The sequence below is a fragment of the Stigmatopora nigra genome, chromosome 1, assembly GCF_051989575.1.
Source record: "Stigmatopora nigra isolate UIUO_SnigA chromosome 1, RoL_Snig_1.1, whole genome shotgun sequence".
NCBI classification, from domain to species: Eukaryota; Metazoa; Chordata; class Actinopteri; order Syngnathiformes; family Syngnathidae; genus Stigmatopora; species Stigmatopora nigra.
This window is the reverse complement of record NC_135508.1, coordinates 21,947,108-21,962,891: the sequence shown is the minus strand read 5'-3', so window position 1 is coordinate 21,962,891 and position 15,784 is coordinate 21,947,108. Positions and strand designations below refer to the sequence as shown.

Sequence of the window (15,784 nt, the reverse complement as noted above, 5' to 3'; positions counted from 1 at the left end):
TGTTTTATAATTTTAATCCTCGAGTAAAAAAATCCCACGCGTGTTTTTATTTTGTTTTAAATTACCCAAATAGATGACCCACTTAAATTCAATATATAAGAAGCTTTTTTTTCTTCCCAAATGCGGCATGCAAATGTGATTCACGGTGGTTATTTCTTTGAATGTCACTTTTGGTTTGTTTCGCCGCGGTTAGTACCTTTGTGTGAATCGGACGCCATCTTTTCATGAAAGAAGCCATGAGAGCAGAAGGCACCATTTGGGAGATGAGGAATCCTGGAACTGAGTGTAACTGTGGACATGTCACACAGACGTGAGCAGGGGCAGTGAATCATGGCCAGGATGTGTGTGTCTGTGTGTGTCTGTGTGTGTGTGTCTGTGTGTGTGTGTCTGTGTGTGTGTGTTTGTGTGTGTGTATGTGTGTGTATGTGTGTGTGTGGGTGTATGTGTGTATGTGTGTGTGTGTGTGTGTGTGTGTGTGTGTGTGTGTGTGTGTGTGTGTGTGTGTGTGTGTGTCCAGCGCGTGTTGGCCTTTGAGATCATTTTGGCTGACAGATTTTGATATGGAAGCATTTTTGTTTTATGCACATGCATATATTTGTTGCCGTTTACGTGCCAATTTTTTCATTAGAATGGACGCTGTTGAAAATGTGGCATTAGCAAAAGCTTTAAGAAATAGAAATGAGGAGATAAATCAATGGAGAAATGAAAAAGTTTGATAATTTGTGAGGATGGAAGTTGGATTTATGGCTGTTGTGTGACCTGCAGGGTTGCCAGATTGGGTGGTTTTTAAAGATTTATGGCGGGGGGAGGGGAGATGCGTTGGGCGGGTTGATGAAATTGGGGTAACTTTGGACAAAATTTGGTGGTTTTGGAGGAAACTATTTTTATGAGTTAAACTTGTTCAATAATAGTTAAACAGCTTAGTTACTGATTATGTATTTATCGCCTCACATTAGCTTTTACAATGTCATTATTTTTTCTTTCGTTTTGTTGCATATTCTTTTTTTTAGCATTTGGTTTGTTGATTTGCTTGTGCTTTTGACGGCAATTTTAAAAGAAATATTTTTCCCAGAATGCACTTTGAATTGGCCTTGGTAAAGATAGTCAAAGTTATTCTTTTGGAGTAATTAGCAATGACAAAGATGTCTCTTTTTCATTTGAAACAAAAATAATCCTAACTTTTTTAAAAACAACATTTCCCATAATGCTTATAGGCCAAACAGATTCCAGTACAATGTGTCCAACACTTTTGACTTAAATCAGTCCTGATCCGATACTTGGTAGCAGCGCCCAATACGACTATTTTTAGAGTACCAAAGAGTATCTTATCTGGCCACAAGATCGGTTCTGATCCTGTAATGTGTTTTCAGTACTATTGTACTTTTCTCTTAATCATACTACGAGGAAAACATGTAGTGTGGGGCTACATCTCTTTAAAAACTAATGACTGTACAAGACGACTGTGTAATATTGCAAAAAAAGCATTAATTGACTAACACAAACAAAGTGATTCATTCTTTTTTCAGTTAGAATTCTTTTACATTTTTCTGTTATAAAAATATCCTTCAGCATTGGAAACATATCTTGAGAAAATCATTTGGGCTATTTCTTTTTTTTTTTTACACTTTAACGGTGTGATTGGACAAGAGACAAGTTTTTAGATCTGGCACCCTGGTGACTTGCCCAATTGTGCAAGTGTCAAGTGCTGCAAGTTAAAATAATGCTTTTAATCAGCCAATGGGCTTTTTAAGGCCTTAACATAAATGGAGGCACAAAAGGCACTTTTTATGATCCCCCCTCGATTAATCTCTCAAAAGCTTTGAGCTAGCTTCTACGTTTTGTCATGCTGCTCTCCTATGTCGTCAGTGGTTTTTGGATGCTTTAAGAATAAACCCTAAAGAGCGAGACTTTATTATGGATATGAAAAACACATAATCCCCTTGATGAAAAACATAGCCTGTGGTAAAATATGTGAACGTGTTGTTTCCTCATGCAATTTAAGAGGTCTGTAATGCAAAGTGGTTGCGTGATGCAATTCTAGCGAAGGTAGCTCTCAAAAACAGATATTAGAATGCCAGAAAAGTCTCAAAAAACATTTTTTTTTTTTCGAAAACACGATACTTCACATATTGGCACCAGATACAAAACACGTTGGCTCGGACGAGTCTATCCTCGGCCAATAATTTTTTTGTCAAGCTACCCAACACACCAGATTAATTATATTGTAATTAAAACATTGTTTGACTTTTGTTTACAGTGAGTGAATCAGACTGAAGCGGCTAAATTAGGTGTCTGCGAATCCTCACAACAATAGTATCTTATCTGAGACTTGTTGTGGTTTTAAGAATGCATACAATAAGTGCTCAGTGTTCGGTAGTTTACTTTTTTTCTGGCTGTGTGTGAAGGGAATCGGAAGTGCATTTTTAAAAGCGGATTAGTAACCCAGTGGAAGATTGTCGCAATCATTGAAAGCTATTATTAAGGTTATGAATGTGCTGGAAGCCTTAAAGGTCAATTCTGAATTAGTAGTTGAAACCCATTAATAAATTAGTAGTTATTGTTGTTCCACTTCTTGTGGAATCTAACAATATATCTTGATTTCTTCGTATTTCTCCTTCCGATCATCTCGAAACTTTGCAACTATGAAGCATGGGGCGATATTCTATTATTCGATGGTACCCAATTTTTTGTATTTTTTTTGCATCAGGACTTACAAATCATTAGACTAGAGCTAACTATTTATGGAGCAATAGACTAGATTACCAAATTTAAAAGAAAGTTTGTATTTTTACACTTTTAACCCTCAATGAGGCAATTGCCAATATAAGGGAATTTCATAAAACATTTTTTTTTTACAATTATGACTTTTAACGAATTCAGCTACTTACTATATATGGGCGTAAAACAAGCACACGTTCACAGCACAATACGGACTCAATTATTATTATTATTTTTTTTCAACAGCTATAGGACACTCATTGAATTCACGGCCAGTCCCTTCCAATAAAAATGAACTGGAGGTGAAGGCTGGCTAATGGTAGCCAAGGAGTTAAATGAGTGGCCAACCACGGAGTAAACATGTTCGAGAATGCATTTCATGATTAATCTGTCATGTGACGCAAGCACTGCCTCACTTAATGAGAGTATTTCTTTCTCGTGCTTATTCTAAAGCTGTGACTTGACTGTATTTTTTTCATATTCTACCAGTACCTTTTCAGTTTAAAAGACTGTGACATTTATTCTGTCGACACACACTAGCATGATGGCATTTTTCCCCTCGGAGCTAATATTCAGCGTACAGTATCTGTGCTGAGTTAGATGGGCTATAAAAAGAGGTCATTTGAAGTATATACTGTAAATCCAGCCTAAAAGATAATACAGTTGTTAATTTACCTTGCTCCGATTTTAAACTGTGCGTGAAATGTCTCCGGGCATGGCAGACATATGTATGCATTGATCATTAAGCTAATACCAGCCTCTATGGACACACTGGGAGGTGGACACATTCCATATGCTTGAGCAACTGGCCACAACCCGTTCGCCATCCTGATCTGAGCAATTTGAGTTCAAGGCGATGCGGGTAATTGAGAGGGCAGGGATAGCATCTGACAGGCTCTGATGGCTCCCATGATTACTTTAATCAAAGTGGTTAATGGAAATCCTTCAGGCATGCAGAAATGCGCAAATCATCAGCAGTCAACCGACTTGGAAGTGCAGCGAAGCCAACGCCAAATCGTGCCGTCGTACACGTGGAATGGCTACTTTTATATGTTCCGACTTTTGTAAAACACTCAGCAATGTTGCAAGACTGGAGGTTTAGTTTGAAAATGTGGGGAACAAGGTTCTTTTAACATCATTTATTTCCAAACAAACACATCTGGAGATAAAAATGCGCAGTATTTGATATAGAGGAGCACGCATAGAATTTCTTTTAGAGTTTACGACCTTAGCGATACTTAGCCTTGAAGTAATTTATCATGAGCCTCTTGTACGTGTCAGGCGTCTCAAGGAACCTGTCCTATATTTCCTCCGCTTCCGTTGGGTATCTGCATATCTTTGAAACGTTGCGCCAAAAATCTTCATTTTTTCGGCATTAGAAATAATAAATATTTGTTTTATCTGATTGCGTCTATCAACGATAGAGCGCAGGATGCATGATATCTTGCTTGCACCATGCGGATTAAAATGTATGTCATATCTACGCCTGATGCAAAAGATTGGGACCTGTGAGTTTGAGGATTCTGGGCCGTATTGTAGCTGTTCCGAGGACTAAAGTCTTCTGAATGGATGATTTAGATGTTCTTCATAGGATCTGCTGAGTTAGGTGGTTAGGGCCTCCAGGGCACCAAGCTCGTCTTCACCTTTCACATCTGTTAATTTCGCTCTTGGTCCTTTCCTACCTTCTCACATTCCTTCTTCCTGATTGTTGGCATCAGCTGGTATTGCCACCCTTATCTTTTGTCATTATTTACCATCAAGAAGCCCAGGTTTTCAGTCTGGAATAACTTTGGCCTAGTTGTCGTCACCCACCCTCTGTAAGCTGGCCCATTGCGATATGGGCACTTCTATTGGAATATGTCGTATGCTAGCTCACCTAGCTATTAATTCCCACCCATTTATCTTCGTAATCATCCCTTTTTTTCTTACGCTTACAGTTGAGCTCGTTCTAAAGGCAACGCCACATTTCTATGGCTTTGTGGGAGACGCGTGGTGTTCAAGTTTAATTCCATATTCAAGGCGTCACTTCTTATTTGCCTCGAAGGGTGTTTCAATCTTCGTCAGAAATAAGACATTGTCGAAGGCACTAAACAGTTCGTTGCCATGTAGTTATTGGGTTTTATCAAAGTTAGGAAATGTTTTGTAGCCAGTAGGTGGGCATGTCAGGTTTCAATAGGCCTTCCTTTTAATGTATGATTCCACTGTTTTTCCTTCGTCTCGCTGTCACTCTGAACAAGAAAGACCTCTCACCTGCCCCCATTTTGCTTGTATTTTTGTTCTTTTCCAAGTGCAGCGATTAGAATTAGAATGCATGCTGGGCGAGGACATAGGTAGTAAAACAACGTGAGGCAAACAGAAAACGCATCCAACAGTGTTGTTTGTTTTCGGCTCATGGGTTCCAGTCAGATGTTTGTTCGAGAATGGAACTTTTTCATCCTTGTAGTACTCTTATCCCATAAAAATGAGCAGCAAACTAATATCTTAGTTAAGAGTGAGCCTATATTTCATAAGTTTGTCTTTAAAAATGGCTATCTTCTCATTCAAATTCAATGTATCATACAAACTATCATGTTTTTGGTCATTTACCCCATATTTTCCTGTTATATGTCAAGACTTTTAAAAAAGGGGGGTTGGGGGTCTACACAGTGTGACATATATGTTTTTTATGCTTCATTTTTCATTTATCGGGAAGTGTTCTACACACAGGTAATTTTGAGTATCGTCATTTTTGGACTATAAGTCGCATTTTTTGAGAGATCAATTTTTAAAAAGATTATCAGAAACCAGGATCAAATATTTAAGTAACAATAGTAACATTGACAGGCTAAATAGGTATCTCTGAACACAGGATTTTTATATATGTATATAGGTGTACATGAAAAAAAATCGGAATGCAAACTGTCATGCATTTGCTCTGATTTGCCGCACACAAGTGTGATAATAGAAGGAATTAGCACCAAATGAAACCACGAGAGATTCTAAACTCATCTAACAGTAAAGACATGATTATAGACTCCACGTGTGAGGGGTGTCGTGGGAGTATGCGCTTATTGAATTATGCCAAAATTAAACCATTAGCTGGCTGGAATGAATCTAACTAACTGGAATGTGACATGTGACCGTGGTTTCATTTTTATCACAGGTTATTTGAGGGGCAATTCTTCTTATTATTGATGTTTTGGTTTACAATTGGAAATTCAATATTTTTTATTGCTTCACTCTGTTTTCGAAAGACATTCCACTGGGTCAAACGGTTGCTCTATAGATTAAAACCAATCTATGCGATACTATGAGCACTTGCGAATTGCTTCCATTATCGTCCTTCATGTTCTCGCTTTGTCCTTGCTGCTCAATGATAAGCAGCTGATTATAAGATGCACTTGATTGCACTGCATAGCAAGAACCAAGGCTGCAAGATAACAACACTCTATATAATTTTAATGGTATGCAAAAAAAATACACCATGCTGGCTTCTTTACAAATAAAGACTAAGGACTAGCTCATGCTGATTTTCTGACATATTCACGTAAATGCTACATGATCCTCTGTTGCGATGATTCCTTTCTAATCATAGTTTGGTTTACTGCAGTCCAAAAGCTCAATGGTACTGAAAACACATGCTACGATTGGATCCGATCTGATCTTGTGACCAAATCTGATAGGGTAGGATACTCCCAAAATAGCCGTATTGGGTGCCAAAACTGTCCTCACTATCAGGTCGGGACAATAAACTGAAAAACAAGCACATTTCTGCTGGATTTGTTGTGTTCTGGTAATGGTTTTGCTGGCTATCCTGTATTCATTAGCAAGGTTAACATCATCTGTCATTTTCTAGTCACATTTATGTTAGTGTAACATCATCTGTCATTTTCTAGTCACATTTATATTAGTGTGACATCATCAGAATATGGCTGCATTTGTTGTGGTTTTGGTACTAGTTTTGCTTGTGTAGAATCTAGCTCCTAGATTTTAATATATCCTGGATTAGTTTTAATTTAGGATAGCAGTACTGGTTTTGCCAGTACAGAATATTTCACTTCAAGTCAGGTTTTATTTATGAACTGTTTTTAACAGAGTATGATGCTTTTCGAATTATTAGTACCACTAAAATAACCACACGTTTTTCAGTCATTCACCAAGCTTAAAATTCATGGATGTGTATCGTTATCACATTATCGCACATTATATTGTATCATTATCATTGTATAATATTATTCTATTAGAAGTAATCTAAGTTATTGTCACTTTCGCGCACCTGTGGTATGAATGCGACGGCGATATAGTTTTTCCGTTAAATAAAGCATTATGAGATGCTGCTGTGCAGCTGCTAATTGCGCCGCTCATCTTTGCACGCCGCCTTATTCTACTTAACTTCCACAGTCCTTAACTGAAGCGATTGTGTTTTATTTTCAGTCAGCTGGGGGAAATTAATTATTCATTTCAAGATACAGTAATTGCGTGCTACTGCGGTTTAACATCCATTTGTGTTTGGAAACATGCTGCTAACTTTTAAATGAAAATGCCTTTTCAGAAAAAGCCGATGTTGCATAGTTTGGAAATTGAGGTCCCAGTTTGTTTCAATTTGATTTGAAAATTGAAATTATCAGCTTTAGGGTCGTCTCCATCACATATTTTAGTATGCAACTGATTTTGAGGTTTTGTTGATACTGAGTACCAATCTGAAACTTTGATAATGTTTTAAAAGAGAAAAATCAATGCGTCTTAATCTTTTTTTTTGCCCAATTTAAACAAAACTATCAAACATTAAGGCCATATGAGGGGGCTATTAGTGGGAAAATAATTGTCCAGCACAAATAATCTATCACTATTCACTATCATTGTCACTATTAATATCTATAATCGATCATCATCAATGGAAGCCAATAAATTAATACTTAAAAACAAATACATCCATTTTAAATAATTTAATTTTATCCGAATCACATCCTCTAAAAATGATGCCAATTTCTGATTACATGATCGAATCTGATCTAATCAGTTTGTGCCTGTTTTCATAATTAAAGTGAGGATTCTATAGAAACCAAACTGTGATCAAAGCGAATTTTCACAGCTTTCAGTTTGTTTTGCAGACATGGCAAATCAAAGAAACTCATCACTGCTTTCCACAGGGAAAAAAAAAACGGTGGTACTGAAAAGCCTTTTCATTCCATGCAACAAAAGAGATGCTGAGTATCTCGACTATGTTGGCGAGAGTGGCTCATCAGGAGTATCGAAGCGCCAATGAAAATGACGTTTACTTGAATGGTCAATTTTTTTCCGGTGACCTCAAAGAACTTAATGTGCTGTTGTTGCAATGGTGATTTCTATTTTTTTCCGTTCAGAAAAGATCAGTTGACCTTTGTTATCTGTGAAATTTCATATTCATTTTGAATTTCCTTCAAGAAAAAGTTATTTTTCTTTAAAATAGCAAGCACAGCAATAGTTTCGCGACATGTAGACGATATAACTCTCGTATTAACGATTGCCTTGCCATTTGCAATGACTAACGGGGGGAAAAAAACATGCTCCGCCCAGTGCTCGCAGAGACATTACACGAGGGAGTTGCGGGGAGAGAGACAGTGGCCATGATGTTCTTATGAGGAGCCTCTCGCGTCCACTGTCTGCCCGTGTATCAAAATTTGTCTCGTATCTCAAGATAAATATTTGCTCGAAATTATACTCGTATCTCAAATTGCACGTATGTCGGGCCACTCGTATATCGAGGTACCACTGTATTATGATTCTAAAGAAAAAAATGCATTTCACCACTTTTTGATTGAATTATGACATCAAGCATTTTACCTATGAATACAAACATACCCTATACATGTTTTCTGGAATTTTAAAATGCCCCTCACGCCCCTTTGTCAAAAGTCCCAGCTCCAGGTCTTGCACTAAACTTCCCTGCCAGTGCACACATTTCTTGAAAAAGGGGGTGGGAGTATTGATCGTTTTGTTGCTTAAGGCTAATTATCCACTCTGCTGCAAGTTCCTCTTATTGATGTTCTGCCCCTCTTCCCTGCTCATCACACTGATGGCATATGCTTAAAAACTCCCTTGATTTAACTATAACGTAGCAAAGAGAGGCTTGAACGCTCCCAGTATTGCAATAAATCCAAAGTGGGCAAATCAACACGGTCAATGTCCTTGACGCGACCTTTCCGTGATTAACGAGCGCCATAGCAAACGGTTGCATTAGTGACAGAGGTGTGTGATAAATGTTTGGGAGAAAATATCGCTCCCATTTTTGGAGCAGAACTACAGTGCGTTAATCTCAAACATCTTTCACGGTGGCCACAATAGAATGGAAATTAATATGAGGCTTGCTTGTTATTAAAACGTGAGTCCCGCTGGAAGCCTTTGGCGGGGTTTGGGCTGAAGACTGACAAGCTTCCTCTGGCGTGGCGTCCCCTCTTGCCTCTTTCTCCCATCACTCTGCGAGGCGAGTGATTGATTTGCTTTTTCCTGCAAGCTATGATAAGCGGCAAACTCATTAAAGCAGCTGCCACCACACGCTAAAGAGCATGTTGCACACGCTATAGTCGTTATGTACCACTCTTTGAATATTTACATACATGAACGTGCATTTCTGTAGTTTCTTGTGTGTGTGAGTGTGTTTGAAACACTTAGGGTGATGGATTGAAATGCTATGTTGTCCTTTAAAATCGTGGAGTTGGTGTGAAGGATTGAGGATGTTTGACAGTACTCTGGTACCTCTACTTACGAAACACAGCTGTTCCATAAGTGGTTCGTAAGTAGAGGCAGATTTTACATGGTGTTTGCATAATTTGTTCCACAATCTTTAATATTTTGGCATCATAGAGACACAGCTTCGTTCTAGCCAACGTATTGGAAGATAGTCAATACGAAAGGAAGTCTAGAAAAAAATATCGGCAATTGAGATAAAAATAATGGACACTGGAATTGGAATTAAGGATTTGGGGATGTTCAATTTCGTTTGGAGTTTTCTAACTTAAATATTTTTTTGGAATGTTGGCTTTTTGTAACCTGGATATTTTGTACGTAGAAGCAATGTAAGTAGATGAAGCACTGTATTTTAGAACCCTTAATGTAAATCCTTAACATTGAACCAACTAGAAGTGTATATATTTACATATACATATATTCAGTCATCTCGCAATCATTCTCACGAAAGTTGCGGGGTGCTGCAGCCCATCCTAGCTAACTATGAGACTACAGGGAGTACGACAACAACTCAGAACAACACACAATTTATAATGTTCAACCATCCTCGCACGCATATTTTTGGAATGTGGGAGGAAACCAGAGTACCCAGAGTAAACCCACGCAGGCATGTGGAGATCATGTAAATTCCACACAGTAAGGCCGCAGCCCGGAATCAAAGCCTTGATTGCAGAAGTGGCAACCGGATACGCAAACCACTTCTCCAATCTGCCACTTACATACAAATAACTAAATGTGTAGAAAGATATTTACAATCATCATATCTAGTGCGATACTATTTTCGTAATGCATCTAAGAGATAAGTAGCCCATGCTAGTACCAGCACTGAAGAGTGGAAGGGATGCCAAATAAAGCAAACTGTTACAATAACCATGGGAACATAAATTTATGAAGGAAATAGGTTCACACAGTTCTACTTGTTCCTTGCGTTTCCTCTAGTGTGATGTGACTCACCTCCAAATCACAAGCAGTCATCACCCTCTGCATGTTTGCCATTGCAATATTAATCATCAACGTTGAGGGTGAGTACAAAATCCAAATATAGCGGTATATCTACCTTGGGATACAAGAATCTCGGCTTGCTGCTTTTTCAAGAAATTAGCTGTCGTTGAGATGATTCCTTTTTGTTTGGATTTATCATTGGCGGAGCAAGACGTCCAATCCATTTTTGACTGGGAGGAGCAAATGAACGAACTGTTGGGTTTGTGGCATTTTAGGGTACCTTGTTAACGCATTGGCTACCATTGATGGCACCGTTTTGACTGAAAAAAATGACCTTGACTGAGTTTAGAAAATTGAGCAAAGCCAAACAACTGACAAAACTGTTTTTACAGTCCCCCCCCCAAAAAAAAAAAAAAAATGCATGTACAGTACAAATGATGTACAAAATGCCTGTCAGGAAATACAAGCAACAAATCTTAAGTGTTCCATTTTAAGGAATAACAAAATCTCTTTCCGAATACGAGCAGTCCTGCCAAAACACTCCATCCCTCCAGGCATAACTGTTGAGCTCACCCTACCACAGTACAGCAAATCTAGATCTGATGTGCCGACAAGATGCGGATATCTGCATCAAAGACGGGCTTCAGAGATGCTCAGCCGGTGCGGTAAATAAGCGTATTTTAATGCGTTGCTTTATCTAGAGATAATCATCCCTCAACACATTTGGCGAGATTCATCTCTTGACATGAATCACTCTCGGAATGGAGCTTCTATTAAAGCTCGAGCCTGAGCCCAATGGCGGACAATAGCTTCTGCTCACTTGCGTATACTCTTGCTATTTCTCCTGCTGAGATAACCACAACCAGATTATCATATATTGCCTTTTAAAAAGCATCCGTTGAATGGCCACCATTGTCAGAGACAATCCCGTGTCTGTCAGTGGAGTAATTTCATGCAAATCCTTTGAGTTGAGTCAGTTTGAATTCACGGTGCAGAGGTAATTTACTGGGCAATGTGCCTCAATGGTCGTCTATTCAGATCTGATGACAAACACACTGAATGCTGATCAGGAGGCCACGCGTAATGTGGAGAGAAATGTCTTGTCATTTGCACAGGGCCGCAGATAAAATGGGAAGACTATTATCAACCACTTTTGCCTATTTTTGCTCAATCCCTTCAGATCATAGATTTAAAAAAAAAGTAGGTTGGGCAGCCATTAAATAGTTAATCAAACACAACAATTCTGATGGAAACTACAGATGCCAACACGCCCCTCAAAAACGGAATTGTCCTGCATTCCAAAACAAAAGTACGATTTGTCCCCTGAACTTAGAAGGGACATGCTTTGCCTCGTATTACCCTGAAACTGAAAAATAGAGATAAGACGAAGACTGGTATTCAGAAATTCTACCCAATTCATTGGTCGAGTTACTGTCGCTTGTCATGAAGAGAATGGAAGAATCCACTGTATCGTTGTTGACCAAAAATAATGCAGCAATTGTAGTTAAATTTAGCCCTTTTTCTTACTACACAAAATATTCTACTTTATATATAACCCTCACCAGTCCGTGTCTGAGGAATCAATCACGTGGAGTCTTTAAATCACCCGAAAAAATAAACAAATTCACATGCTGTCAACATCGATCAAAAGTGAGGTATCTGATTTCTCTCCCAATTTTTATTTGGCAACGAGTGACCGCAGAAAACTGGAGATATTATCCTTTTAATTTGATGATAGATTATTTCTTTATTTCTCTTATTCAAGGACACTCAAGTGGCTGTGATTGATTAACTGTACTGAAAATGAATGAATGAATAAAATCTTCAGTGTTTTTCCACATGCTTATCATTGAAAATACGCACCTAATCAATTCAGGTTTGAGTCAAATAAAAAGGCTTTAATAAATCTCATTTCAGAAAGAAAACTAAATAGGAAAAAAGAAAACTAAACAGTGTTTTATATGGATACTACCTGCCTTTTTTCCCAGCCTTTTTCTACCTCTATAATCCCCCCCACCCCCCACCCTAAGAGGAACTGACTTGTTGTCCATGATGGTTTCAACCCGTTAATCATAAACCAGTTGAGGTCAACTGCAACACTAAGCAAAACCCAATAAAGATAAATGCATGCATAGTATGCATTAAATTCCAAAACATGTTTCATATTTCAAGTGCCCACTAGAATAATGCTAATATCAAATGTAACAAACCATCCAAGCGCTCATGAAAATTAGCATCACGCTGCCTCAGAAACAATAAATATTCACACACAAATGCCTCAGGAACATTCATAGACAAGAATTATAATGACACTCACGTGGGATGTGGTCTTCATCCACTTCCCAAAAGAAGTTTTATCAAAAAAAAGAAGCTTCTTCTTCTACTACTTTATCTTCTTCTACAACTGCTTCTTCTTCTAGTGTTTTTTTTTAATCTTCTTCAGTGGTTTTTCTCCAAAGTGTTCACACATATACGACTGTTACTATGAAGGGGATTTCTTACAGATTGTTTTTTCCAAGTCACCCAGTCCCACCTTTGAGTCGTATAGTTCAAGGAAAATAAGTAAATATCACTAATATATAAATAACAAGTTCCTCTTAAAATGTTCCATAATGAATATTATCACCCTCTAGGTCCAAAAGAAGGGAAAAAAACATACACCCATGTTAGCTATCCAACTTGAGAGCTCAGGTGCAGGGCTTTTATGTGGGTACCTTCATTTAGCCAAATTATTGGATTTCATTTTTCTGCTCCACTCCATCTTTCATTTTTCTATAATGACTCTAACTGCTTTTAAGTGAGTCCATTTCTGCTGCGTATTGTGATGGATAGAAGATGGAAGAAAACCCAGTAACTAGACTGTGAGCTAAAATATATTTATATATATATTAATAAAAAAATTAAATAAAGGAAAATGAAAAAATCAGAGGGCTTCTGGAGAGGGGCCAGCTGGTGGCTCCAGCACCTGCCTTTAGGCAAAGCACTGAACCAGCCAACTGCTTGGGGCACACTTTCATGTACAGTCCCCACTATGACATCGTCTCTCCCTGTGCACATCTATTGCATCCTGTTTGTTTGTCTTTGTAGTCCGTGACCAGGAACACTATTTGATTTCATATTTTTCTTTTCTTTTTGTTTAGAAGATTAGTTCTACTTAACAAATGATCACCCCTAACGCTCCGAGTCAAAATGGATTGGGCATCGAGTGCTGTCTGTGTCAATACATTAGAATGTTTTCATTCTGTAAATCCTTATAAGAGCATGTTACTAGAGACTGTTTGATAAAACTGGTCAAGAAAAGTGATTCACCTATGAGAAGTAGTTATATTCCTGTCACCATTGTACTTATACTAGGGATAAAGATGAAAACAAAAGAAACAATGGGACATAAGGTATTGTCTTGTTGGTATTAAATATGAAAATGAAAGTATTTTTCCCTGTTTAGTTGAGCTGAGCCGCATGTTTGTTGTGAAAGCTGTGGGCGGAAATACATTGTGCCAGAAAAAGTTGGTGTTTGGGGAAAAATTCATTCATTTTCTGAACTGCTTTCCTCTTACGAGAGCCGCGGAGGGTGCTGGAGCTTATCCTCGCTGACGGGCACAAGGTGGGGTACAGCCAATCGCAGGGCATGAGGAGATGGACAACAGACAACCCCTCACACTCAAAGCTAGGGGTAATTTAGAGTGTCCAACTAGTCTTTGGAGTGTTGGAGGTAACCGGTGTACCCGGAGAAAACCCATGCAGGTTGGGAGAGAACATGGAAACTCCACACAGGTGGACTCACCTGGATTCGAAGCCAGGACTCCAGAACTGTGAGACCGATGCGCTAACCACTCATCCGGCAGGCCGCCCTTGGGGAGAAAAAAAAGTAAAATCTCAGACTAGATATGAAATTGCAAGCACAAACTTCCTTTCACGTGATATTGATCCTGTAGATATAGAGAGAAGAAATATGATAGACAATGCCGCACGGCTCGGCGTCTCCTACTAGCACGCGTCATTAAAGCAGACAGCGAGAGAGCGGAAATACAATCATACCATCTGTCACTCACTTACAACTCGGTCGTGAACGAGCAAAATTGCTTAGGTGATTCGTTCTGCGACGTGACTTGGCTTCTCTGTCATGCACTGCACAAATTAAGAACTGAAAGGAGATGGCTTCGTCACAGATGAGGTTTATCCTATGTTACCCAAGCGCACGTTTAGTGCAATGCTTGTTTGTTGCATTTTGCCCTTGAAATCCATTCAGCGTGTTCCCCAGTTAGGCTGGGGTAGGGTGCAGGACCCCTACAACCCTTGTGAGGATAAACAGTAGGGAAAATGAATGCTTTTAATACATTTTCTTACTCTAAGTGAACTGGCCTTCCGATCATTGTCAAGGTTTTACTATGGGCAATATGGGCAACTGCACAGGGTGCAGTCTATTCGGGGCACACATTTAAAAAATATTAAGGTAAGATTTTTAGATAAAAATTGCTACATTGCTCATTTTTACATCACTCAAATCAGAAGTTGTTCAGGGTCCGCAGACATCAACTTTTGGCGACTAAGGAAACATTGATTTTGAAATAGTTTATTCAGGGTTTGTTTTATTCCTGTTGAGAAAACTTGGATGAGAACGACAGCCCAGAGTTCAGAATATGCTATTTATTTGATCTATATTGTTTTTTTAATTCAAATAATTCAAAGGAAACCTACACAAACAATATATTTTTGTGTTTCCACGTTGGGGGTGGGATGAGAGGGTTGTATATGTCCAGGCTGCAAAATTAGCCAGGACCACATCTGATCACAACATACCACAATATATTATTTAAAAAAATCGTAAAATAATAAACGTAAGAGCCTAGAATAGATTTATCCGTCATTGCCATAGCAACCCAGAATTGCCTGCTTGTAGGCTGCAATGTTGTTGTCACCTCTGCACGCCACAATTGTTCTTGCTTGTTTTCAGCAATGCAGAAGTTGTTGACTGTTACAAATCCAGCCATCCATTTTCTATACCACTTATCCTCTCCAGGGTCAGAGTAAGCCAGAGCTTATTTTAGCTGACTTTAGACAAAAGGCAAACTACACAGTGGATACATCACCGCATGAAGCATCCAAAGACAGATAATCAACCGAGGATACACGCTCACATTTGAATTGTCACTGACTTGGAACAGAGCTAGATGTTTGTAAAAGTCTTATGTGGAAAGTCACAGCGTGTCACATATTATTCTCTCCATTTGTTTACTCATAACGCAAAGGTCAATCCAAAAGAGATCCAATTCTAGCATTTTGCACTTCTTATAAACGCTGATATTGACAGCGGGGAGTATAAAATGAGGAGAGGACACTGTGTGAATCTGAATCTGTTATAACTGTAATGTTTTCTTGAACTATTTCCTCAGTGAATATAGCATAGACATTTCAGGAT

At 38.6% G+C, this 15,784-nt stretch overlaps 1 long non-coding RNA gene across 1 annotated transcript in view; it reads right to left on the bottom strand.

The window, feature by feature from the left end:
* LOC144201884 (uncharacterized) overlaps nt 1–12,777 on the bottom strand; it is a 29,976-nt gene extending 17,199 nt beyond the window's left edge. Inside the window, exon 1 of the long non-coding RNA XR_013327411.1 lies at nt 12,683–12,777. This is a non-coding gene — a long non-coding RNA (uncharacterized LOC144201884). The remainder of the gene's footprint in view (nt 1–12,682) is intronic.
* Between the last annotated feature and the right edge of the window lie 3,007 nt (nt 12,778–15,784).